The following is a 27,897-nucleotide window of genomic DNA, read 5'->3' as shown; positions in this document are numbered from 1 at the left end:
TTCTCCAGGCAAGAATACTGAAGAATGTCATTTACTCATCCAGGGGATCTTTCCAACCCACGGATCGAACCAGCATCCCCTGCGTCTCCTGCATTGGCAAGCAGGTTCTTTGTCACTACCGCCACCTAGGAAGCCCCACCTCAGCAGCAAAAACAAGGTAAGTGTTTGTCTCATAACAGATCATCCCAAATTACCATGACAACTAAAGCCTATATCACCTTGGAGGTTAACTATGTCTCTACTCACATCCTCTTATGAACCAGATCAAATGATAACTCCTATGTGAAGCTTTTCCAGAAGTTCTAGGCAGACAATAGAAGTGTCTTTCTCCAGTAGTATTACTTATATTTTGGCTACTCACTTGCACATTCATTTCCAGCACTAGGTGTGAACACCCAGATTGCAGAAATATCATCTTTCCAGAGCGTAGTTTAATGATTGGAGGCACATGTTTATATCAGACTTGATGTCAGACAGATTTGGATTTTTGTTCCATCTCTAGTGACCTCAGGCAACTTAATCCCACTTGGCTTCAGTTTCCTCATCTGCAAAATTAGGGGCGTGCTACTACTGATCTTATATTATCATAAAGATTAAAAATTACAACATACATAAAGTTCTTAAAACAATCCAAGGCATATATGAGATGTTCATTAAATATTTCCTGTAGGGCTTCCTTGGTGGCTTCATTTCAAAGAATCCACCTAACGCAGGGTTTGCTCCCTGGTCCGGGAAGATCCCACATGCTGTGGAGCAAGTAAGCTCATGCCCTACAGCTACTGAGCCTGAGGTCTAGAGCCCACGAACCACAACTCCTGTGCCCATGCACCCTACAGCCTGTGTTCTGCAACAGGAGAAGCCTCCACGATGAGAAACTGGTTCACTGCAACTAGAGATTAGGTCACATAGCAACAAGGACTCAGCACAACAAAAAATTAATTAAGTAAAAAACATTCCCTGTAAACTCAAACCAGGGCTTAGTTACAACCTAGAGGGGTGGGATGGCGAGTGAGGTGGGAGGGATGTTCAAGTGGAAGGGGACATGGGTAAACCTATGGCTGATTCATGTTGATGTTTGGTAGAAACCAATGCAATACTGTAAAGCAACTATTTCAATTAAAAGTAAATTTTAAAAAAATTCCCTGTAGAGTTAATATTATTGCATACCTACTACAGGTCAGGCTCTGATCTAGGGTTCTAGGATCAGTTGTCAACAAGTCAGAATCCTGACCTTTACTGAGCTAGGCTGCTACTGTTACTGTTATTAGCTGCTATTTGTATGCCTACTAGTTTCCTCAGTGCTTAACACGTAGCAGGCTCATGATAAACGCTGCTAAACAATTGGTATTCATCCTCTGACCCCAAAATTTCACACTTCTTCCTAACTTCTCACCCTCTCAGGCTTATCCCTTAGTATCTTTTTCTCCCCTGATTCTCATTTTCATTTTTTCATGAGTCATTCCTTTTAAAAAGTTAGCTTTGGGGGTGAGCGTTTGAGCCTAATCACTTTAGCATTGCATACATAATAATCCATGTTAACAGATGCCCTATTTATGGGGAAATGTAAAGCCATGATGTGGGGAAATTATTCATCTCATGTTTTTGTTGAAGAAGCAAAACACACAGTAAATTAAGTCTGCTCTTCTTGAAATTCTGCATTTTCAAAAAGTTGTGAGAGGAACTGGGGAGCACACTTGGTAAAACGTGGCATTAATTACTTAGTCACTCTGAATAGGTTTCAATTGCATTCCATGGAAAAATGTAAGGGCCCTCCAGTGGCCAAATCATCCCACTCAAGTCCCGAGGGTTGTTTGCTCCAGACAGCATTTCCAACCGAACAAAACGCCTGCTTCATCTTCTGTAGGAAAGAAAGAGAGCGAGACCCTCTTTATTTTCTAATAAGACCTATTAAAGTCCTATTTTCCTGTTTTAAAGAGGACTCTTGTCTGATTCCAAACACTCATACAAGTTTGAAGCAAATTGTTTTATCCCTTAAAGCAGAGGTAATACCTTCTTTCTAATAGTCAAGCACTGCAATCAATTACCACTTTTTACTGAGCATCTAGTGTAAATTCAGCGCTCTGCCGGACTTTGCAGAAGGAAGTAGCTCTGGAGGGAGAGAGAGAGAGATGAACAGAACACACAGCTTCTGTCCTCAAGGGTCTTCTGGATTGCGGAGGAGACAAGACTAACTCCTTCGGACAATAGAGGGATCATGGATAGTGATAAAGTTGATCTATCTTGTCCAAAACCATGTTTGGCATGCTCCCTGGGGCAGGGGAAAGAAAGTGCCTCAGCAAAAGACATAAAAATGTGTTTGCAATTTACTGGTGGCACCCCACTCCAGTACTCTTTTGCCTGGAGAATCCCATGGACGGAGGACCCTCGTGGGCTGCAGTCCATGGGGTCGTTGAGAGTCAGACACGACTGAGCGTCTTCACTTTCACTTTTCATTTTCATGCATTGGAGGAGGAAATGGCAACCCACTCCAGTGTTCTTGCCTGGAGAATCCCTGGGATGGGGGAGCCTGGTGGGCTGCCGTCTATGGGGTCACACAGAGTCGGACACGACTGACACGACTTAGCAGCAGCAGCAGCAGGACTAGTCTCGGTACTGGAGGGGCTAGAATTAATACAGACATGGCCTCTTGCTTTCCTGTTCCTTACAGTCTACTGCCAGAGAATAACAGTGAATAAACACTTTTTGATACCATGTATAAGTGCTAGTCACTCAGTCAGGCCCTACTTTTTTCAACCCCATGGACTGTAGCTCACCAGGCTCCTCTGTCCATGGGATTTCCCCGGGCAAGAACACTGAGGTGGGTTGCCATTCCTTCTCCAGGGGAATCTTCCTGACTCCGGTAAAAATTAATAAAACAGTTGTAAAGAGGCCTGACAAGCTATTCAATATCCTATGATAAACCATAATGGAAAAGAATGTATTAGATGTATAACTGAATGTATACAGATATATAACGCTTCAACATACAGCAGAAATTAACATAACACTGCATATCAATCTTTGTGCAATAAAATAAATTTTTTTAAAAAAAGAGAGACCTGACAATGTATAGGAGTTATCAGGGCACAGGGAGGACACATCTGACTAAAACTGAGGAGGGGATGGTGGTCAGAGAAGCTTCTAGAGGAAGTGACAGTTAGCCCAGTGGCTGAAATGAAGACGGTGAGTAACCAAGTCATGAGGTTGGGTTTAGAATGCCAGGAAGAGAGAAGAGAGGATGCAAAGAACTGGCAGGGCTGGGGGTGAGAAGCTGTAAGGTTGAAAGGTGTCTGTGTGGCTGGAGCTGAGGGAGGGGGCTTCGTAAGGGAAGGAGTGAGAGCCACGTTACGCTAACGGGAGCCAAGGCAGAACTGTGCCACCATTAGATCTCAATCTAGGCTCCGCAGGCTCTCATTCATCCATTATCTGCTGCGCAAGCACCCCTCTGTCTAATCACAACTCACTTCTGCTTCCGGTTCCCAGATGAACACCCATCTTTATTCTTGACTGGACTTCCTTCCACATCCACTCCATCTTCAGGTCAGCTCCTTGGTGCCAAACTGTTTCTGGTCCCTGGTCTCTCCTCTCACATCCTGTCGAGAAAATGCCATCCTTTCACGTGCCTACAGTCCACACCCTGGCTGAGCCCCTCGGCTGGGCCCTGTTCCCCAAAGGAGTCATGAGACACGCCTGGGGGAGGCAGGAAGACGCTGGAACACCAGGAAAGCCACCTTATCTCCTCCTCGGGTATCTGAGGGGCCTCTTGCTACTTCCAGGCTTCCTCAGTGGCTCACTGGTAAAGAATTCGCCTGACAATGCGAGTGATGCAGACTTGAGTCCTGGTGGTGAAGATCCCCTGGAGAAGGAAATGGCAACCCACTCCAGCATTCTTGCCTTGAGAATTCTATGGACAGAGGAACCGAACGAGCTACAGTCCGTGGGGTCGCAAAAGAGTCAGACACAACCTAGCAATGAAACAACAGCAACGATTTCTGCTTTCACTCTCACCTGTAAGAACTGTCAAACAAGGAGGTGGGAGGGGTGATCCAACACCCAAGTCAGAGCAGGAGAAAACCAGGGGCAGTGTGAATGTACAATTTGTCCCTGACATGAACAGACAATCTGCCCTGAGCCTGGGACTCGGCTGTGAAATGATGTTTTATCTAATGCTACTGTGCATGAGCCCCTCAAGATGAATCCATCCTTAAGGACAACAAGAGGGGGTGACGCCCTCTTCTGGATCTGACCCGGGACCCCAGCAGCCCTCATCCGGTGGCTGTTTAGCCTTCCCACACTTCACTGCCATCCAGAAGGTAACCCCTGGCCTTCAGTACGGGAGAAGAATGATTCGCCAAGGGAAGTAAACACACATTCTTTTTTCATCACAGAAAACACTTGGCATGGGTGATAAGGAAGGTCAGACCTCTCAGCTATGTTAGCCTGAAGGGTCAGGATGACAAGCTCATGGTTTACACTTGTGCAGAAAGTAATCTGGGCCCAGCAGCTTTTTGCACAGTAGAGGGCAAAGCCACAATTTCCATCAGCCAGGACTGCCCGTTACCTGCTGCTGGATGACCTGCGTAGGTGGCCACAGGTCCCAGTGAACTGAACTCCCAAGAGGACATGAATGCAAATTTTAAAGCTGAGGGGGAATCTTGAAATCATTAACAGCATCCCCAAAATGTGTGCATATTCACACCAGTATTGCAAGAGCTCAATGCCAAATCTAGCTATTGTTAAACTTTCTGCACTTGCAGCTTTTATTTCTTTCAGGACACATTTTCTTAAACACCCGCACTGGTTTAATCTATGATAATAAGGTGGAGAAGGGTAGAGGGTATATAGATTCCAATTCGAACAAATCTAGGTTTTTTTTTTTGCCTGTCTGAAGATTCTGAGAAACAGGGTGCAAATTCCGTCATCTTCCTCTCAGGCCCATCTGCTCCCCTCTTACTCTCTTCTTCTCCTTCTTTATTATTATTATTATGGTAAAATACTTATGGTCTCCCTCTTAACACATTTTTAAGAACATATTTCATTGTTAACTCCAGGCACAATGTTGCATGGTAAGTCTCTAAAATGTATTCATCTCCCAGGACTAAAACTTTCTACTCGTTCAACAGCACCTCCATCTCTTCCCACCGACCCCCAGCAACCACCACTCTACTCTGTTTCTTGAAAGTGGAGGAATTCCTACAATGCAATAGCAAAAATGCAAATAACTCAATTTAAAAGGAGGCCAAGAAATTGAACGGATATTTCTCCAAAGACAATATAAAAATGGTCAACAGGCATATAAAAAGATGCTCGACATCACAAATTACTCCCACCCCCTTGCATGCATGCTCAGTCGTGTCTAACTGTTTGCGACCCCATGGACTGTAGCCTCCCAGGCTCGTCTGCACATGGGATTTCCCAGGAAGACTACTGGAGTGGGTTCCATTCCCTTGTCCAGGGGATCTTCCTGACCCAGAGATCAAACCTGCGTCTCTTGTGTCTCCTACATTTGAAGATGGATTCTTTACCACTGAGCAACCAGGGAAGCCCTTCACTAATTACTAGAGAGATGCAAATCTTCCCCCTTAGTGTCTGAGTTTCTTTGGGCCTAAGGAGGAGGAAGCGAGATGTACTAGGGTACTTCCAGGCCCAAGGATGCTAACACAGCCTGTGTCTCTCTGTGTGTGCATGTGTATAGAAGAGGGTCAGGGGAAAGAAAGTGGGACATTGGGGTGGGGTGCGGTGGGGTGGGTGGGCAGGAAGTCCCAGAGTTTGTATTGCATGGGGCTGAAAGTAAATGCTGTTCAGTCTGCTAGTCCAAGGTTTACATCGGGCACCTGACACTGAACATCCTGGAAACGTCAGCCAAGTCGGAGGTCTATCAGTCTCAGCTTCTCCTCCTGTAGAAGGAGGGTTACTAACAACGCCTCCCCCAACAGTCACTGTGTGGGCTCACAAACATGGCAGAGGGCTCAGAGAGATCAGATGGCAGCAGAGCCCATGATAAAGGGCAATAATATAAAAGTCAGACTCAGTGTGTGGGGGGCGGGGTAGTGGGTGGGTAGCAGAATAGGAAACCGGGACTGGGGCACCACGGTGAGTGAACGTCCCATAGAAAGCATTTCAACTGAATTTGAAACAAGCCGATACCTGGCAAGTGTATACCTGGCAGTCAAATGCGACCCACATAGACTCCATAGGAAAATACCTGGCCCTGAAAATGAGACTGTGGTTGTTTTCTTACTGTCATTTCCTCCAGGGGAAACCCAGCTAGGACAGTCCAGATCACACCAAACATACCCGGTCCACACCTGAGCCTGTGTGCCCTCTATTCCTAGTAGATCCAGAGACCCTCACTCACCAAGACAGGACAGATTGCTGATTCTTGGCTAGAAACAATCTCTGTTTTGAGGTACTTCCCCAGCTTCCTTCCACCGCAGTCCCTTTCTGTTTCCCTCTTCCCCCTCACTTCTGCAGCCACCCTGATCCCGGCACTGACAGCACAGATGGCAGGTAGCCCCTCTGAGGATGCACCTCAGTGGCTGTGAGCCAAGCTTGTCTGCCCCGCTCCCTTTGGCATCCTCTCCTCCTGGTTCCTGCGGGTGGGAGCCTGACCACAGCGTGATCAGGCTTCCAGGAGAGAAGCCCGCCCCATTCCACTTGGTCAGAAGCTTCACTGGAGTCTCCTAACAGCAGAGTGCTGACCTGTGAACCAGATAAGAAGCAAACTAGGGGGAAAATTCACTTTCCTCCATGGGAGAGCCTTTCATCCTAGAGGTTAGAAACTGCAGCCTTTGACTCATGCTGACCGTCTCTGAGTGAGAACTACTGGCTCCGTCCAACTCAGACTTATCTTTCAATGTTAGGTCTGGAACACAAAACAGAGAAAAAGGGAGGATTCTTGGGTTTTGCCTTTGACATGAATCAGAGCATTACGGTGCATGGTTGGGGAGAGATCTAAGTGTAATGTGACCGATCATTCCGTGTTATTATTCCTGGAAGCCCTGAGGGCTAAGACAGGACCAGACAGAACGGATCCTATTTTATATAGACATTCTAGTTTCACACCCCTCCATGCGGACATCAAGCAAGTCATCTCCCAGGTGAGATTAGGAAAGAGAGTAACACCAGTCTTCTTCTGTCCTGGAGACTTCCTCCAGACGACCACAGAAACTCACTCTTGCCACCTCCCTCCCACTGGCCAGGCTGCATGCGTTTCTCTGACCATCCCCATCGATCCTCAGGCAGTGGTAGAGCTGGGACTCTGAGCTGTGGGCCTCCTAGAGTCCTCCTGTGGAGGGTGCACAAAATACACATGCCTCTGATTCCCCACAGAGATTCGCATTCAGTGGTTGGGGATGCATTCTTTTAAATGTCCTCTGGTGGTTGCACAAAAGGTCCTGGCTCAGAATCCCTGCTTTAGAGAGCAGAGGAGGCCCATGAGTGAGCCCTGGGGCCACTCACCTTCTAGCCGCCAGGAGGCAGGGCCCATGTCTTCTAAACACTGTGGTCATTAGAGTCTAGCGCACACGGTACACATCAAGGGATTGTCTGCATCAAAAGTGAAAGTCACTCAGTCTGACTCTTTGCAACTCCATGGACTTCTCCAGGCCAGAATACTGGAATGGGTAGCCTTTGCCTTCTCCAGGGGATCTTCCCAACCCAGGAATCAAACTGGGGTCTCTGGCATTGCAGGTGGATTCTTTACCAACTGTGCTATCGGGGAAGCACGCACAATCCAAATAACCAAATATGCCAATCAAGTCTCCGTTTCTTGCAAAAATCACAAGCCCAGGGAGACAGGAATCAAGAGCACCAGGCTGAGATATCTGAGTCCCACCTGATCAGATGACCTTGAGCTAGGCAGACACTTGAACACTCAGTTTCTTCACCAGTAGCTTTATGAGGCTGGAGTAAATACTAAATTCCCTACAAACACCAAAACTGTGTAAATAATTGTATGCGTGCTTGCTAAATCGTTTCAGTCGTGTCTGACTCTTTGCGATCCTATGGACCATATCCTGCCAGGCTTCTCTGTCCATGGGATTCTCCAGGCAAGAATACTGGAGTGAGTTGCCATTTCCTCCTCCAGGGGATCTTCCTGACCCAGGGACTGAACCCACATCTCTTACATTTCTTGCATTGGCAGATGGGTTCTATACCATTGGCACCACCTGGGAAGTCAGAAACAAGTATATACTGGACTTCTAATGAATTCAATATATTTTTTTTTTCCTCTGGAGTCTCCATCCTTATGTTCATGGTCTGAGAGTTAAACCCAAGGTAATAAGAATCAAGAATCATAAGAATCAAATCAAACGATAAGAATTTTAACTCTGTCATCAATTCCTGTATAATTACGTCTAAGTCTCTCCTCGGCGCTCATGCATCCAGGGCATAAGGAGAAAGACGGGTGCTATCAGAGCACTCGAGCCCCTGGAATTAGGGATGGGACTGGTGACTATGAAGTTCGTGTCCTGACATCATCAACAGGGTCCCAGCCCAAAGCTGGTGACTCCACTTCAAGATGAAGGAAAACATTGCTGAAACTCCTGGCTACACAAGGGCCTTTTTCCCTTGCAGACATCTTGCAAAAGAAAAAAAAAAAAAAAAGTAAGGGGGGGAAGAGGGGAGACAATGGTTGTATTTAAAGCAAAATCATGAATCTACATAGAAGTTTCCGAAGATGTCTATCATGCATCAGCAGCTCCTTAAAATAACAGCAAACAGTTTAGATCCATTATTTAGTTTCTGTGGAAAATAAACAACAGGGTCGAGTAGAATAGGAATCGTGGGTTTAGCCCTTAGTCCTATTCATCTTCTGTGCCCATGCATTTCTAAGACAGGAAAACATTTTCCCAATTATAGCAGGAGCAGGAAGGAGGGGAGGGGGGTGGGCCAGCATGGGCTTGCTGGAGATGCCCTGCTTATGTGTCTGGGGCCTGAGGTTACAATGGATGCCCTGTTGTGGGGACAGTTGATGAGCAATCTTTAAGGTCAGGGAAACCAGTTCCTGCCCAGGCAGAGGTTGGAGAGCGTCACAAGCCCACGCTGGCTGATAGCTGCAGAGATGTTCAGAACCGGTGTGCCTTCTCCTCCAGGCTCAGTGCTTCAAGCTGGCAGAGTACCTTCCTGCCACCTGGGGTCCTGACCTGCCTATTCAGAAAGTCTGCCAAGTGGCCCCGGAGACCAGCACAAAGGTCCCACCCTACCCTGTCATATCCCCCTTGAAATCAGCTCAGATGCCTCCTGGAAAGCAAAGCGGGGAGACTGGATAAGCTCTGTGTGTCTTGTTCACTAGGGGAGCTGCTGAAGCTCCTGAGTGTGGGCTCTTGTGTCTGACCACACTTCCTCACTTAAGAAATGACTTCACAGACCCAAAATACCAGTAGCCATGGAACAAAACACAATGAGGTTCAGGCAATAAGAGCCAAATCAAGAAATGAAACAGTATAGCAGAAATGAACCCAGCACTGTAAATCAACCACACTTCAATTAAAAAAAAATGAAAACAAAAATTGAAATGAAACATCCCTACCAGGTGACCAGGATAGGGTGAGGGTTTTCTCATGGGGCCAGGTTAGGATGGGTTGAAGGTCTGGGACTGGGACCCTCAAAATGGTTCTGTTCTAATGAGGCAATGGAGGGATTAGATTGAATTTGTTTAATATCTTACTTTGGTTGTTTGTAAAGGCATCTGGAATAGGTCAGTATTAGCACTGCATGTTGGTGTTTGAGACTTTTCAGCAATCGGACACAAGGCTCCTAGAGTTCCCAAATTCATCCCATCCTTTAGATGAAAAAGGATCCACACCACTGTGTCCACAACATGAACCATGGAGAGAGAGGCAAAGCAAACCAGCTCCAATCTCTCTCATCTCACCTTTCAGACTAAATTCCTGTCTAGTAATTACTGCCTGTGATTCGGAGAGGTAATAGGTAGTTATCAGTGAGCACTTATCAGAGAGGTGAGCAGAGCAGGGCTTCCCACCATAGCCTCGGAGAATAGGCTTCATTATGCCTTTGCTGAGTTACTTCACCCTGTGCCTGTTTATAGTTATCTCCTCTCTGCAGAGCTGTTTTGAGACTTCAGGTCTGGAGTATGGATCGTTTTTCCCCTCCCCCACTGGAAGCAGGGGGAATTCACAGACCAGACTGTCCCCTCGAAGAGGTGGGATGGAGACCTCTGGCACATTCTTGGAATAAGTTGCTCGCTCGGATTTCTCCTCCCAGATGCCAACTTGTGCAGCCTGCATCCTTACTTTCTAACGTAGGAGCTGGATGACCTTAAGACATACATTGAATCACTTTTTGGCTTGATGTCCCCTTCTGTAAAACGGGATCAATAATACCTACCTCATACTGCTTTTATGAAGGTGAATCTCTAACTAGATTCAGAATCTTCAAAGCCAGAGTTTAAGGCTTATTCATTTTTGTATTCCTGGCATCTAGCAGAAGGACTGGCACATAGTGGTCGCTTAATAAATATTGGTTAAATGAATTACAACTATTGAATAAAACTCATGGAGTCCCATTATTTGCTGATCCTCTGCTGACTTCCTTGAACACAGACGATGAAGGCTGAGGTTAGAATGATACCAATTGAGAATCTAGAAAGAAGCACATGTAAAGCAAGAAGGTCATCGAGTCATGCCTTCTCTCCCCAGAAACAGGAGGGATTTTTGGTCTTCCCAGCCCCTGAAAACTCTGACCACCCCCATGCAGCTAAAAAGAATGGAGGATGTTCCCATTGACTGAAGAAGCCCGAAGACAGCAGGACAGCTGGAGCCCTGTGTGCAGAGGGGAGCTCCTCTACTTCTGACTCTGTGATGGAAAAGCCGCACGGGCACTTCCAGAGGGTACTTTGGATAGTTCTGGCCCAGTCTGTGTCCAGCTGCAGAGAGCTGTGTGGGTTCCATGAGGCTGCACTGGCATAGATGTACCAGATTTCCATTTTTCCTCTCCTCTCCGTACATACGCCGTGACAAGACAGGCAATCACCTGACTAGTTGCTCACAACTGACTAAGAACATGGCCAAAAGCCAGACCAAGAAAGAAAGGATTCTTCAAAGGCCTGGTGAAGGAAGATAACAGAGTTTCAGCCAAGTAAACAACACGGGGTGGGGGAGGGGGGACTACAGACATGACAAAGCAGGGGCTGAGTTTAAAGGGAAGAGGGTGGTCCAAACCTGTAACCTAGGAGACAGTATTCCTGCAGAGGTCTGGGTCTGACGCACCCTCTCTGTATGAACTGGGACTTAGCTCTCACCTGTAGATTGAGAGCATCACATTTCACAGTCATGGTGTAAGAAGAATCTCTAGAGATCTTAGTTTCAAATCACTCATTTTATGGGTGAAGGGACAGGGGCTGGGAGGAGCCAAGGGATTTTCAGGGGATCACGTGGCCAGTTTGCCTTAGAGCTTGGACGAGGACCCAAATCTCTCTCTTTCCGTCCGTCTCTCAAGCACTGTGCTTCTGAGTCTCAGAAGATAGCATCTCAGATCAAGACAACCCTCTGTGCCAAATAAACTTCCAGGCTTGCTCTGTTTTGAACCTGGTGACTGGAAGGAGTTATATACCAGCTCTGGAAGGCAAAGGGCTGCAAGAGACTTTGTCTCAGGTTTGTGTCTACGAATGTGTGTGTGTGACTTGACTTGATGCTGCACTGAGCGTTGAAGTCTGAGAGTCTAAGGAGAGTGTAACAATCAGATACGTCTTCCTCTTTTCATGCTAACCCCAAACTTGATGAGGTCCCTAGGGATTTTTTTTCATGGTGCTTTCATTCCCAAAGCTTCTGAGATTCGACTTCCCATCAGCTCCTGCCCCTTGATTGTCCTGGTTTCACATGCCGGCCCGCCCACCCACACTTACCAAACAGAAATAATTTTATCAAGTGGCCATGCTGCAGATTGCTTCTAAACAGCTGGGTTTGGGAAAAGCTCTGGGGATGAGTTCGGATCAGGAGTTATCTTCCCTGGCATGCTGTTTCTGGATTTACATATGCGTGGGCTGAATGTTTTAATTAGCGCTGCCAGCCAGTCTGGTCACAGCTACCCACCAAATGCTTTGCTTCTTAGGTGAGTGGTCGAGGGCTGTTCTTCAGAGGTTGAGTGCTCTGGCTGCAAGAAAAGGAAAACAACACCTGGGTGTCTGTATCTTATTTGCTCATTCATGTTCAACAACTCTTCATGGAGGATCTATTAAGTGTCAGGCATTGAGCTAGACTGTGGGGACTCGGAGAGCAATAGGACACAAATGTTGCTGATAAAGAGAACACAGATCATGGACATTAAATGAATATACTACACAAGGTGTTACAGTGGTAAAGAATCCTCCTGCCAACGCAAGAGACACAGAAATGCGAGTTTGATCCCTGGGTGGGGAAGATCTCCTGGAGTAGGAAATGGCAACCCACTCCAGTACGCCTGCCCGGAAAATTCTATGGACAGAGGAGGCTGGCAGGCTACAATTCACGAGGTCACAAAGAGTTGGACATGACTGAGCATGCACCCACACACATACAGTGAATGATGAACGAGAATGTATGATGATACTGAGAGGCACTGGGTGTCAGGGAAGACCAGAGAAGGGGCATTTTACCCAGCCTTGGGTACCTAGTGGGAGAATGAGGGAGTGGTTTCCACTGCTGAGAATCAGCGAAGGCTTCCTGGAGGAGGTGCTAAAAATCAGTCCCAAAGGATCTTCAGGGGTTAATAAGATACAAGCTGATGTTGGCAAGGCTTTCTTGGAAGAGCGAACAGCACAAACAAAGAAATAAAGATCAGCAGCAGCATAGGAGGAGGTGGATAAGCAATATAGGTGGCTTTGTTCTCTAGAAGGGGCTGGCAGCTGCAAATAGTGTTCAGGAGTGAGTGACATTGGAGAAGGGGAAGGAGAAGAGATGCAGGCAGCGAGCACATAATTGACCTTTGTCCAGCATTTCATAGGCTATTGTTCTCATATGTGTTGGCTCATCGGCCCACAGAACAGCCTCATGACATGCATAAAGGAGATGCTAGTACTTTGTGAGCCCAGCAGTGGTCCTCTAATGGTTCATCTTCCATTTCCATCCTCTTCTGTAGCTCACTGCCCATCCTATGTTAACCTCCAGGATCTTAGTCATTCTTGATCTTCCTTGAGGCTGTCTGGTTTTCTCTTTGAGTCTCCTAACAGTGAATCCACTTTAGTGCAATCCCCCGACTTCCCCTTCTCTGGTATCATTGGTCCTCCGCTCTCATCCTTCTCATCACCACAGGTACACCCACATCGTCATGTTGACCAAATCCAAACCTCCAACTCCTACCTTTCTCTGGAGACCACGAATCCCCACCTGACCAAGTGGACATCTCTGCCTGAGCAACGAGCACCTCACTGAATACATCCAGATGGGAACTCAGGACTTCCCCATAAGGCCTTCTCTTCTTTGGAAAACTAGATACCGTTCTCACTCTGCCCTTTCCCCTGAGTCCTTCTTTTACCCCCAAACCTCATCAATCTGTGAATTGTGTCTTCTAATTCAGGGCCGTTTCTTGCATCAGCTATTTTCAATCTGCCAACCCACCTACTGGTCCCACTGCAAGAACTTCCCATATGGGTGTCCTACTCCCGTACTCTCTCCTTTGGGCTATTATTTCCAGTTTCAGAAGAAAGTCCTCCTTCTTCCCACCAAAAGCTCTCCTTTAGTCTGCTCCCCTGATTAAAGTCCTCCATCACATCAGGGTAAAATCCTAACTAAGTATGGGAGACCCTTTCCTGGCCACCCCTTAGGAGGGTCTCCAGCCTTGTCATCTACATTTCACCCATCAACACAGCACTGCTGCTGTGGTGCTCATTCACCCTCCATCACCTCGACACAGCCATTTCTTCTGCTTGAAATTCTCCTCCTGCCCTAGGTGAGTCGGAGGTGCTCCTGTGTACGCTGAGTGCAGCTTTTAATGTTCCACGCTAAGTGACCTCATTCCCTAATCAGACTAAACATCTTACAGATGGGGTATTTGTCTTATTTACAATTGTTCACCCAAAACCTAGCACAGGTGCATAATAGAGACACACACACATACAAATACACACACATACACGCACATCCCAATTAACTGAATTGAACTCCTCATCTGATCAATTCAAAGTGTAAGTTACTCAGTCGTGTCCAACTCATTGCAACCCCATGGTCTATATATACAGTCCATGGAATTCTCCAGGCAAAAATATTGGAGTGCGGAGCCTTTCCCTTCTCCAGGGGATCTTCCCAACCCAGGGATTAAACCCAGGTCTCCCGCATTGCAGGCAGATTCTTTACCAGCTGAGCCACAAGGGAAGCCCAAGAATACTGGAGTGGGTAGCCTTTCCCTTCTCCTGCAGATCTCCCCTACCCAGGAATCAAACCAGGGTCTCCTGCATTGCAGGTGGATTCTTTGCCAACTGAGCTATCAGGGAAGCCTTGTATGTCTTCAAAATTGGATTCAAATGTCACCTTTTCTGCGATGCCTTCCTTGATTTTATTAGGCATCCGTAAAAGGTTTCTCAGTCTGTATTATTCCACTTGTTTCACTGAATTACCATTCCATTTTAATTCATCTGCCACTAGATTGAGTTCCTATAAGGCAGAGAACAGCCACCCAACACAGGGCTAGACCAATGACTGAGACTCAATTTCCTAGGGACTGAATGAATCATCAGTTTATAGAAAGGAGAACTGAAGTCTAGGGAAATCAAGCATCCTGTGAAAAGTCAAACGCTGGTGTATCTCAGCCTCGAACTTGGCTCTGAGGTCACAGATCTTTCCTTTAAAGCTGATGCTAGTGTCTCTGATTCTACAAGTTGCCACATCTGGGAAAACGCTCCATAAGGGAAGACTCTCCATCACCTCTTTTCTTGGGTAGCAGAACCCGCAGTGATGCCCATCCCAGTGCACGTGAGGCAGCCAGCCATCTACCAAAAGCGACACCAGCAGTGTGAGCCTTCACGGCTGTGAAGCAACTTGCTTTTCAAGTGACACTTAGGAACAAGGGAGCCCCTGCCGGAACAGGTAGGCTCAGCCACAGCCTGAGCATCTCATCCTGAATCAGACCTGCAGCTGAGTCTAGCTCTGCCATTTCCCACATGTGACCTTGAGCAAGTCATACCACACGGAGCTGTGTTTTCTCAACAATGGGAATAAAGATAACTACCCTTCCCTACTGTTGTGCAGAAAACAGCAACAGCAGTGACATACACATTGTTCATATGCCTTGTTATTTTATCTCTGTGGAGATGCTGACATAGTAGGAGCTTGATAAATGCTCGCCATGATGGCATCAAGCTATGCTTGATCTTTACAACAATCTCTTCTCCTTTCAATAATTTCTCTGAGCCCTGGATCCTCCTTAGCTCTCTTTGTTGGCCTTCTAGACCTTGATAATGCAGAAAAAGAAAAGAATTCAAATAATAATTTAGAGCCTCTCTGATACACTGCAGATCCACCATGGTTCTGTTTTGTATGACTTTTGTAATCCTCACTGTAGTCAATTTAAAAAAATGCTTTGATATCTCCAGGGGGGAAAAGACACTAAAGAGAAATCCAGGATGCATGGAAGGTGGAAGAAACTCATGAAAGAGGTGTTTCTGAGGATTCAAGGCATTCCCCCAAATGGTCCTCCCTTGGCATAAATATTCAACCAAATAGTCCAATCATCCAAAAAGTGTTAGGTCCATTTCTGAGAGTTCTCACAGGTTTGCTGCTGCTGCTGCTGCTGCTGCTGCTGCTAAGTCGCTTCAGTCGTGTCCAACTCCTAGTGACCCCATGGACTGCAGCCTACCAGGCTCCTCCATCCATGGGATTTTCCAGGCAAGAGTACTGGAGTGGGGTGCCATTGCCTTCTCCGTCTCACAGGTTTAGTCATCCCCAATTTTTATTTGCTTTATATTATAAATCAAAAGTTTCCAACCTATATGCCAAGGGCCCTTGAAGGATATAGTTATTGTAAGAAGTTTCAAATTTGAATGTGCATTAAGTGTCATCGCTCACCTAAAAAATAAAAAAATCAGTGCTTTGCAAAAACATCCACACTTATTTTCCAGAGTATTTTATATTATCATAAATAAAATGTGTATTTGTACAAGATCATTATCAAATTTTACAATAGCTGTTTGTCATTTTGCATTTCCCATAATACAAGTATTAAGAGGACTAATAATACCTTAATGTTTTATTGTGGGGAAATTTGTACGGGGTGTGTTCTGCAAAATGTTTGACATGAAAAGCAATGCCAGTGCTAGCAGAGTTTAGGAATCCCTCTCATAATTCAGAAACCCAGGGTCTGAGTGGACCTAGCAGTTGGCTTCCCGGAGCAACTCAGAAACATATGTGCATTGCAGAATGACCTTGAGAAATCTTCCAGCTCCCAAAGATGAAGCTATCTGGGTCTGTCTGCCAACCTAATCCACCACACAGCCCTGGCAAGAGATGCAGGGAGAGTTAATCTTCCTTCCTTCCATCTGGGGGGCCCGGGGGTGGGGGAGCAGGCAGCAGCAGCTGCCAGCCCAGGGCCAACAGGAGGATGGGCAGAAAAGGGCAGTGGCAGCATACCCCGCACCCCCGTCCCAGGAGCATCTCCCCTCCTTTCCTCTCGGATCCTTCTCCATCCGCCCTCATGACAAGGCACTGACAGAAAGTAAGTCTGGCGAACACGCGGCAGGGAGAACACAGCGGCGACAAGCAAGGTGACTAACCTCATCAAGCCGTCACAAATTAAATACTGTCTGTGCAGGCAAGTTCACCTCCCAGCTTGCTTTGGGAACAGGAAGCTGAGATTTTCCACGCTGTGATCAGATAAGAGGCTGCGAGCCAGCTAGTCAGCCCAGGTGAGGACAGGACCAGTGGGCTACGCTCACAGCATGACTGTGTCAGGTTGGCGACTGATCAGCAACAGTACACACCGGTCACGCAGGCAGGTCACTGCCCGCCACTTCAGTGACACAGATGTGGACCCCGGCAAACTGACTGAGGGCTCCTTTCTTCCCCACTGGACAGAGTAACCAGCCACTGGATGGGCCACTGAACCTGTGTCCTCGCAGGATGAAGGGTGCAGTTAATACCTGCTCACCTTCTGCAGGGAGCCAGAGCCCTAATTAAGTGCAGTTTGTGAAGTGCTTTGAGGTTGCCAGATGAAAGCTGAGCTAGGAGTGCAAACTATTATTGCTAATTAATTATTGTCAGCAGAACAATTTACTCTGTTTTCAGGGCTAGAAGCCCTTGTCAAAGAATGCTTTTCTTGTATATTTTCCAACCGTGTCTCCCACCCACAGTTCTGGCTAGTTGGACATCTCTCCATCCTTCTCCCCACTTTTCTCCTGTTGACCTTTCTCAGGTCCCTAACTGAAATATAAGGTATACAGCCTCCCCTTCCGACCCCAGACGTAAGCAGACTTGCAAAAAGAGAGGACACGAAATCCTTAAGAAAGTGAGTGTAGGCTAGAAAGTAAAAGGGGATCTGACACAAAATATCTGTAGTGTTGGCTGGGAAACATAGAGTCCCTTTGGGAAAAATATGCGATTAATCCAGACAGAATATAGAACTGAAATATGGGAGCCTTTCTGCTAAGATGGTTTCTGCTGGTGAATGATGTTGACCTCTGAGGGGCAATGATATGCATGATCAGGAGGGTGCATCGGAAATTCTCGGAGCAGTGAGCCTCTCAACAGGACCAGCAACCCTCCTTTTAATAAACCCTTCCCTGCACCACTTTCCCCCCACCGAAAAACCCAAGGCCTGTTCAACTTTAATTTCTATCTTCAATTAGTTAGGATAACAATCCTTTAGAATTCCTAGAATGAAATGCGCCTCTGAGATTAAAAAGAAGGAGCCCAGAGGCATTAAGAGAACAAAGCCGCGAGGATGGAACAATGCTCGTCTTCCCATCTTGGCTGCCACCTGGCGCTCACCATGCTGGCATCTGAATCAAGGGCATTGTGGATGCAAGACAAGAGAATCCCCAGTGAACTGTAGCTTTTATGAATAAATTGTACTTGCCAAAATTGGTCAGTTGTTTGTGGACATTGATTTATTTTCTCTGATTCCTTCTGATTGTTATATTTTGGATGGTGCTTACTGATGTGAAAAAGCCATCTAGTATTGCTGATAAATCTAGAGATAACGGCAGAGGTCAGAAAAGTAGAAAGGAAGGAAAAGAAGGGGTGCTTGCTGTACAATGGGAAAACTTTTTGTGTAAAGAACAACTCTCAATACCCTTTTAAATGTCATTTCACCTTATTTTGTAATTGTACAATTAGCAGGGTCATTTGATTGTTTATTTTCTTTTTTTTCCTTCTGGAGTTAAGAATAGAATAGAGTGCATAGTGAAAGAGTGTGTCTTATCTGAGGGCTCAGACACTTCTGCTGGGTTTCTTTGTTACTTCTTTGCCTTTTACTCCCTCGACTCTGCACACATGTTAGATGGGGGGTGAGAAAGAGAGAGAGAGGTGGTCAAAGACAGAGGAAGAAGGAGAGAGGGAGCTTTTGGGGTGGTGGTGATTAGCAGCCTGGAGAAAGGAACACTCTTGGAGCGCCCTGAGTATGCACAGCTAGCATACTCAAGGTCGTGTGATGGGAGCATTCAGAGCTTTCAAGGTGAGCCGACCCGTTTGACTCCCTGGGTCTCAGGGCTCTATACTCGAACCTTGTGCCAAGTTTGCATCTGGTGAGCTTTCTAAAAAAAGAGTGCTGAACTCAATTTAACTTCCAGGGGGATAGTTAGGCATGAAAGTGGAAAATGTCGGGGACTGGGGAGAGAAGGAATGGGAGGGAGTGGCAAGAGGCTGCTGACTGACTGTTTCCACCTCTGGATCGCAACTCTTGAAACATTACACCTAAAATAGGTCAACAGGGATTTGGGATAAAGTGGGATCAGCTTTAGTTAATTATCCCAAATGTGCAGAATGCCTGCTTTTAAATCCTGAGTTGGATTTAATCACAGAAGCTGAGAAGATCTTCCAACATCCAAATCCATTTGAAAATTGACCGGAGGGGCATTCTATCCAAAAAGATAGCTTGTTCAGTAATAAGGTAGCAAACGCAGCAGCAGCACAGAGACAAGGACTCACGGTGGCTCGTTTGTGCGCTGGTTCCTGGTGTCATTCGGGGAGCGACACAGCAGGTGGAATTAAGGAGCAAGTGCTGGCTCTGATCACTTTCCACATCCTCCCCGTCAGGCTGGGTCTCCTGGGCAGAACAGACCTCAAATTCAATACAACAGAGACACGAGAAGAGACAAAACACAAGCAATCAATTGGTGGGGAGACTTGAATAACAGAGATGCTGAAAATGGCGGATGGAGGATACTTCAAACTTCACTTTGAGACACACTTTGTATTTAAAGTCATCTTGGCTTTTCAACAATCTTACATGAGTCTGGTGGGGGTCCATTTAAGGAAGACTGTGAGCCCTCCTGAGGTGTATTGTTAAAAAGACTAACATTTGCTGGAGGTGTAAAAGCAAGTTGATTTATTTCCTGAACAATTTTGAAAACCATCCTAGAAAGTGCTCTGGATTAACCTCTACTGATAGCATCTTATAAAGCTTTTCATGACTTTGTGGTTTAGTCACTAAGTTGTGTCCAGTTCTTATGACTCCATGGACTGTAGCCTGCCAGGCTCCTCTGTCCACAGGACTTCCCAGGCAAGAATACCGGAGTGAGTTGCCATTTTCTTCTCCAGGGGATCCTCCTGACCTAGGCATCAGACCTGCATCTCCTGCATTGCAGGCAGTCTCCAGCCTTGCAGACAAATTCTTTACCAACTGAGCCATCAGGGAAGCTTTCCATAATTTAGTGAAGTGGATCCAAACAGACCTCCCCAGCCTAGATCCTTCCCCCAACCATATATCCATCCCACACCCTCCATTCACAAAGACATTGTCCATCAATGCTCTGATGCTAAAACTCTACTCCAGGCACACCATGGTTCTAATCCAGCTTTGTCTTATAACTATTTCTTTTCATTTTTTTCCTTCCTTCTTGCTACACATCCCAAATCACATGCTTGCCAAGGGCAAGAGTCATGTCTATTTAGGTTTGGGAGTTCAACATCTCCAAGACTGCTATCACGTTGAAGAGTGTTAGAATATGGCTACTGTCGCATGAGTTCAGTTCTGTCCCTCATTCGTGTCCGACTCTTTGCAACCCCAAGGACTGCAGCACACCAGGCTTCCTTGTCCATCACCAACTACCAGAGCTTATTCAAACTCATCTGCGTCCAGTCGATGATGCCATCCAACCATCTCATCCTCTGTCCCCTTCTCCTCCTGTCTTCGATCTTTCCCAGCATCGGGGTCTTTCCCAATGAGTCAGTTCTTCACATCAGGTGGCCAAAGTATTGGAATTTCAGCTTTAACATCAGTCATGCCAGTGAATATTGAGCACTGATTTCCTTTAGGATTGACTGGTTGGATCTCTGCTGTCCAAAGGACTCTCAAGAGTCTTCTCCAGCACCACAGTTCAAAAGCATCAATTCTTTGGCATTCAGCTTTCTTTATAGCCCAATTCTCACATCCGTACATGATTACTGGAAAAACCATAGCTTTGACTAGATGGACCTTTGTTGGCAAAGTAATGTCTCTGCTTTTTAATATGTTGTCTAGGTTGGTCACTTACTTTCTTCCAAGGAGTAAGTGTCTTTTAATTTCATGGCTGCAATCACAATATACAATGTCTTTGAACCCCCCAAAAATAAAGTCTCTCAGTTTCCATTGTTTCCCCATCTATTTGCCATGAAGTAATGGGACCAGATGGCATGATTATAGTTTTCTGAATGCTGAGTTTTAAGCCAACTTTTTCACTCTCCTCTTTCACTTTCATCAAGAGGCTCTTTAGTTCCTCTTCACTTTCTGCCATAAGGGTGGTGTCATCTGCGTATCTGAGATTATTGGTATTTCTTCTGGCAATCTTGATTCCAGCTTGTGCTTCATCCAGTCCAGCATTTCTCATGGTGTGCTCTGCATAGAAATTAAATAAGCAGTTCCCAATTTGGAACCAGTCCGTTGTTCCATGCCCTGTTCTAACTGTTGCTTCTTGACCTGCATATAGATTTCTCAGGTCAGGTGGCCTGATATTCCTATCTCCTGAAGAATTTTCCACAGTTTGTTGCATAAGTGGTGATAATGAACTGATCTAACAAACACTTGTTGAGTATCTGATAGGCAATACTGCTGTTTGTTGTTTGCAAAAGTTCGAGTCCTTTACCCCTGGGAAGTTTGTGACCTATTGAAAGAGAGGAGCAGCAGAAGTTATGGGAATGACTCCAGTGGAGGTAGAAAATCCTGAAGCAGGAACCTGCTGTAAGGCTCAGGAAGCTCAGCTCAGTGCTCTGTGATGGCCTAGAAGAGCGGGATGGTGGTAGATGGGAGGTCCACAAGGGAGGGGATATATGTACACGTGTAGCTGATTCACTCCACTGTACAGTAGAAACTAACTACTATAGAAACTATAATTGCAGTGTCACAAAGCAATTCTTATCCAATAAAGAACAGCATGCTGGAAAAATACAGCACAAGAAGGGTTTCATGGATACAACAGGTGGCATATGGGGCTCAGAGAAGGTGCCATATGAGTTGGATTTTATGGGAAGATTGGGACTCTGATAGAATAGGGCAGAAAGGGAATTTCAGGCTGAGAAAGCCATCTGAACAACAGCACGGATGATGGTGGGGTTAGATCACTGCCAAAAGACTCATGTCCACTTTGACATAGGGTGCCTAGGCAGATGTGAGAGCAGTGAATCTAAGGTTCCCTGCAGAATTCCTTCACTCTCCTGCTTCTAGAATGAACACTCTCTCTCCAACACCCAGGAATCAGAGAAATAAGCTTCACTTGCAAAATCACCTCGTATCACTCCAGGGCAGAATCCGTGAAGTGATCCCGGGGCCCTGACTCCCAGATAGAACACAGATGAGGACCCCGAATTTCTCAAATCTCACTCTCCTGATAGCTAATGCCTACCCTCAGCCCCACTCCCAGGGGTCCTTTGAGAGGCCTTACATAGTCACAGATACAGAGCTTTCTACCAGACTTTAAAACAAGAATTTCACCTCGGAGGTGAGAACAGATATGAGAAATTTCAGCCCAAAGAGTGATTTTCCCCCAAGGCTGTCATGAGCACCTGAAGACAGGGGTTTATAATGGAAGTGCCATTGCAGCTGTAACTATATTGCTGCAAAAGTGTGACACTGTCCCCAGATACAGGCACTGTAATAAGACAGAGCATTTAAATGATGCTTGGAAGGGCAACCATGATATGCAACCGTCTTTTTCTAGATCATCACTTCTCCCAGTCGCTTCCATTTCCAGCTAAAAAGACACACAAGTTTTATGGGGGAAAAACTTAGTGCAAGAATGGCAAGTTTTGTAACTAGAGAAAAATCAATTATGAAGGACGCTGGGTTCTGACTTGAGGCAACTGTCACTAGGAGGCTGTGATAACCCCAGGGCTCTGGGAGAGTTCACCAGGGTTCAATTCCCTTCTGGCCAGCCCCCAAGCCTCTCTGAGCAATTCCCTGGGACAGTCCCTGAGCCAGTTATCTTAACATTCCATTCCAGTATAGAATTGAGGTGATGGGATCAGGCTTTCCTGGTAGACAGCACAGCATAAAATGTAACTCTTTGCAAGGAAGCAGGAGCCGATATTAACACAAATTATTAACCGATATTAACACAAATAACAACAGTTATTATTAACTGTTATTAACTGATATTAACACAAATTATTAAGCCGATATTAACACAAATAACAACAGTTCTATAAACTACTTCACTACTCTGCTTCCATGGACCATATCCTGAGATCATGTGGAATTTCATAAAATTAGTAAAAAGGTCCCAAGTCACACAGGAGAAAACAAATAAAATTCTCACTGTCACATGAGACATCAGGGGGAAAAAGCCAACAAAAAATGAAAACTACCCTTTCATCGTCAGGAACCTAGGTGTGTGTACGTGTGTGTGTACATGTGTGTGTACATACATTGAATATTATATATGTTTGTTTCAAATCTATAAGCAAGTTTCCACATTACATGTGCCTACATGAATATCCTCTGTTCTATTTTTTACTTTATTAATGGAGTATTTATTATTTATTATTGGAGTATTGCTTCACAAGATTGTGTTCACTTTTGCTGTGCAAAGAATCAGCTATTTGTACACATACATCTCCCTCCTCCTTGAGCCTCCCTCCCCCTCATATCCCACCCCTCTAGGTCAGCACAGCACGGAGTTGAGCTCCCGGTGCTTTACAGCAGCTTCCCACTAGTTATCTATTTTACACATGGTAGTGCATATATGTCAATCCCAATCTCCCAATTCTTCCCACCTTCCCCTTCCCTCACTGTGTCCACATGTCCATTCTTTATGTCTGAATCTCTATTTCTGCACTGAAAATAGGTTTAATAGTCACAAAGAGAAAAAAAATATATGTATATTAATAAATATCCTCTTGATAGAGCAGAATACTACTCCAAAAGCTATGGGTCTCAGTTTTTCCCTCAGGCTAAATGTGGGCAATTTAGCTCATTTTGCATGACTTTCTTTCCATTAGTAGGGTTCCAATCCTCTTTGATTTGTTAGTTTAAAGAATAGCAAACCTCCCCCTCTTCCACATTTAGCATAATACATCCTTTATCAAGGTGCCTTTGGTGCCCAAGAGAACAGGCCCATCAGTGTGGACAAGTCTGCACGGTGAACCAAATATTTGGACACTTGCCTATTTGTGTGCTTAACAGCTCTAAGAAGTCTAATACTGCAAAAGGAAAACACCAACTTTCCCAAACTTGTTTCTCCGCTGTATTTAGTATGTGCACATGTGTTAGTCACTCAGTTGTGTCTGACTCTTTGCAACCATATGGACTGTAGCCCGCCAGCCTCCTCTATCCATGGAATCCTCCAGGAAAGAATACTGCAGTGGGTTGCCATTCCCTTCTCCACGGGATCTTTCTGGCCCAGGGATTGAACCTAGGTCTCCTGCATTGCAGGTGCGCGCTTTACCATCTGAGCCACCAGGGAAGCCTGCATTTGGTATCCCCCCGACCCTAATCTTGTTTTCCTGACAATTATTCATTGGAACATATTTGGGACATGGTGCAGGAAGTCTGTGTGCACACTGCATAGAGTATAATGCAGGGTTAGGGGCCAAGAAAGGTCACTTCCCCGGCTTGTGTTTCTATGTGGATAGCTTTACACTAGAGATATTATCTTCAAATAAAAGCAAATATTTCCTGATCATGTACCATGTACACCATGGACACTGTTGACTGAATCATGTGCATCATCTCATTTAATCCTCACAGTGAGGATACATAATACATATGAGGTTGGTGTGCTTATTATTATTCATATACCACAGTTGAGGAAACTGAGGCTCAAAGAGCTTAAATGATTTATCCAAGGTCATACTTAATTGATGGAGGTATTTTGCCCACCAGGAAATATTTCAGAATGCCCAGAGACACTATATGGAGGGAAGCCTATTACTGGCATCTAATGAGTTGAAGACAGGGATGCTGTTTAAAATCCTGTAATGCACAGGACAGGGAAGCCTGGTGTGCTGCACCATGGGGCTGCAAAAAGTCGGACACAACTGAGCAACTGAACTGAACTGAACTGAATGCACAGGACAGCTGTCTTTCCCCCAAACAGAATGATTTGACCCAAAATATCAACAGTGCTAAAGTTGTGAAACCCTGTGTTAATAGGATATTCTAGAAGCGGCAGATATCTGCAAAGCAGGTTAAAATTTACAAAAGGCTTTTGACCGTGTTCTCTCATTTGCTCTTATAACATTTCTCTGAAGTAAGAAGAAGAAATTTCACCGTGTTCATTTCTTTCATGGATGAGGACTGAGACTCAGGTGGTGGGGGCTTGTCTGAGGTGGTCAGGATGCAAGGCCAGTGATGGAACCCTTGGGACCTGACACCCCATCCCCTTCTCTAGAGACAGTCATCCTCTGATACAGCCAGGCTGGGGTGCAGGTGAGGGGTGATGTAGCTGCCTCTTTGCAGGAAGGTTTATGTCCATACAAAGTCTTCCAACAGTCTCTGGAGAAAAGAGAGACCAAAAGCTTATTTCTTCCCCCATCGTATGATAGAGCATGAAGTCTGTGAGATGCATCTCACGGAAACAAAATCTCCACAATTTATCCTTTAAATTAATGAAGTGGACCTTAGCAGTAAACACACATGGCTTACTGGTAGTCTTCCTGGTGGCTCAGACTGTAAAGAATCTGCCTGCAATGAGGGAGACCTAGGTTTGATCCCTGGGTCGGGGAGATCCCCTGGAGAAGGGAATGGCAACCCACTCCAGTATTCTTGCCTGGAGAATTCCATGGACAGAGGAGCCTGGTAGGCTACAGTCCACACGGTGGCAAAGAGTCAGACAGGACTGAGCCACTAACACTTTCACTTTCTTTGTTCAGTAGGATGCAGTGTTGGTACATGACAGAAATGATATTCATCTATTTAACTGTTTTTTTTTTTTTTTAATTCCTCCAACCTGCAAAAGGAGTCTTAGGTGTTTCTAACTTTTACTTTTGTATTGGGATATAGCCAATTATCAATATTGTGACAGTTTCAGGTGAACAGCAAAAGGACTCAGCCATATATATATATGTGTGTGTGTGTGTGTGTGTGTGTATCCATTCTCCCCCAAACTCCCCTCTCGTCCAAGCTGGCGCATAACAATTGAGCAGAGTTCCCTGAACTATACCGTAGGTCTTTGTTGGTTATTCCCTTTAAATACAACAGCATGTACATTCTACTCCAAACTCCCTAACTATTCTTTCCCCTCATCCTTTCCCCTGGCAACCATAAGTTTATTCTCTAAGTCTGCGTGTCTGTTTATGTTTTGAAAATAAGTTCATTTGTATCATTTCTTTTCAGATTCCACATGTGAGGGATGTCATAGGATATTTCTCCTTCTCTGTCTGACTTCACTCGGTCTGACAATCTAGGTCCATTCCGGTTGCCGCAGACTGCATTATTTCATTCTTATAATGGCTGAGTAATATTCACAGGAGTTTTAGTTTTCAGGGAAGTCCAAGTATGTGGCCTTTGTAGTTACAGCCCACTCCCCAGATTTCACTTTCCTTTCACCAGTCAGTACTCATCCTACCTGAATAGTTGCAAGAGGACATGGAGGGAATTATAGTGCTTTTTCATCTTCACACATGGATCAGAACTCTCTGCAAGGTTCCTCTAGTCCTTGGAGTTGAAATCATGGCCATTTAAAGGGAATCTGCGGGAGCAAAGGGCAACAGGGAAAAGCTAACACAAGCTCATGGTGAAATGTAAGCAGCATGTTTGTGATGTCCTCTGAGGATTAAGTCTACATGGTCTCCACCTGGAGATGACTCTCATCCCTCAAAACTGAGTTTCCACCCTCAATAGCCAACTGTCTGAGCTCAGATTTTCACTTGTAAGCATCTCCTGAAAAAAATCATTAATATCCTCGCAGAAGAGGATTACAAATTTAATCTTTAACCAACCTTAATGCTTACAAGAGGCTCTATTAGACAAATCATGGGTTTTGCAATCAAACGGACCTCAATTCAAGCCTGGCATCTTTCACTTAGAATGAGATTCCAAAAGCCTACAATGACAAATAATTGGAAACTTGTGTGGATTAAGTGGCATAAGAGATGTGACGGCGTGACCTCCACTCCATGATATTAGCATAATATTAGCATGAACTAATACATCAGATTACTGAGGTCAGCGCCCCATCCTCCACCCAGGCTTGGGTATAAGAGGAAGAGCAGCATATTCACACTGGGAGAAGTAAGTCAGAAGAGGAGTCAGGCCAAGTCCACCAGACCAGACAGATCACCCATGCGTGGGGCACATGGGAGAAGACCACACCCCCCACAGTGAGGGGTCTCTGACACCAGATAGGAGCCCTGCCTGTCTCCTCCAGGACTCAAGCCAGTTCTGGCAGGATAAGTCCCCAGATCCTGTTGCTCTGACTGCTAGGATATACCTTAGGACACCAAGAAGGCTGTGACAAGTACAGGACTAGCTCCAAATTCTGCTCCAAGATTCTTCCACATATGGCTCAGTGCCCAGCAGCTCGTGTCCGGGCCACAGGCAAGCCAGACCAGCCTCAGGGCTTCTTTGCTGACCACCACCCCTCCTTTGGTGCCTTCAGGGACAGCAGCAGCCCCCGTATGGACCAGCATCGCTTGCAGTGCATGTCATTTTAAGTCAGCACCATCTGTTCTGGGCCCTCATTATGAATTCATAATGAACATATGTAACAATTACATCTGTAAAGGGAAAAAAGTAGGATTTTATGGTTTAGCTTCAAGTAAATGCTCTTTGTGCAAGCAGGCATATTTTTGAGCAATTTGGTTTTGTTTTTATTTTGTTTCTCTGTTAATCCCTGAGAAACTATTTGCAGCAGATAAGTTTTCATTCTAGGCTTAAACATTCAGCTTGGAATGACCAGAAATGGAAGATCACAGCTTCCTGCTCTAAGAATAAGAAATAAAGTAAAAACCAGGGTCCTCCCCAGGAGTGATACCGGAGTAAGGATACAGTAAACAGCTGGGATAGAGAACATGGAGCATGGCTTTGACCTCCTCCTAATACTGACCTCAAGCATGTTGCTCTAAGCCTGTTCCTTCTACAAATTAGAAATATTAATAATAACAGTAACTCTGCCTGAGAGCCAGGAGAAGGATGGAAGGGAACCATGCAGGGTGACCAGCATAGCACAAAGGGTAGCTTTCAGCTTTGCCTGGGTCTCAACTTTACCAATCTTGAAGGGGTTGGAGGGTTGGCACTTTATAATCAAATAGCTGGAATAGATCTGGCCCACTTTCCAGAGGACTAGAATCCTATAGTGACAGGAGCTTTGAAATATGGACAGTTCTCAGTGTGTGC

At 45.5% G+C, this 27,897-nt stretch overlaps 1 long non-coding RNA gene across 3 annotated transcripts; it reads right to left on the bottom strand.

The window, feature by feature from the left end:
* Positions 1-1,637: 1,637 nt before the first annotated feature.
* On the bottom strand, positions 1,638-27,246 carry LOC112444872 (uncharacterized). Of its 3 annotated transcripts, XR_009493339.1 has the most exons (7): positions 26,993-27,246; positions 26,129-26,251; positions 19,077-19,194; positions 11,870-12,117; positions 10,354-10,607; positions 3,465-3,593; positions 1,638-1,858 (listed from the first exon to the last, which is right to left on the bottom strand). It is a non-coding gene; the product is annotated as an uncharacterized lncRNA (long non-coding RNA). The 3 variants fall into 3 exon arrangements; XR_003033262.2 differs by lacking the exons at positions 1,638-1,858; positions 3,465-3,593 and adding an exon at positions 5,948-6,865; XR_009493338.1 differs by lacking the exons at positions 10,354-10,607; positions 19,077-19,194 and having other exon boundaries at positions 26,993-27,243.
* Positions 27,247-27,897: the final 651 nt, after the last annotated feature.

This window comes from Bos taurus, chromosome 29, assembly GCF_002263795.3.
Source record: "Bos taurus isolate L1 Dominette 01449 registration number 42190680 breed Hereford chromosome 29, ARS-UCD2.0, whole genome shotgun sequence".
Classification (NCBI taxonomy): domain Eukaryota; kingdom Metazoa; phylum Chordata; class Mammalia; order Artiodactyla; family Bovidae; genus Bos; species Bos taurus.
This window is presented reverse-complemented; position numbering and strand designations above follow the sequence as displayed.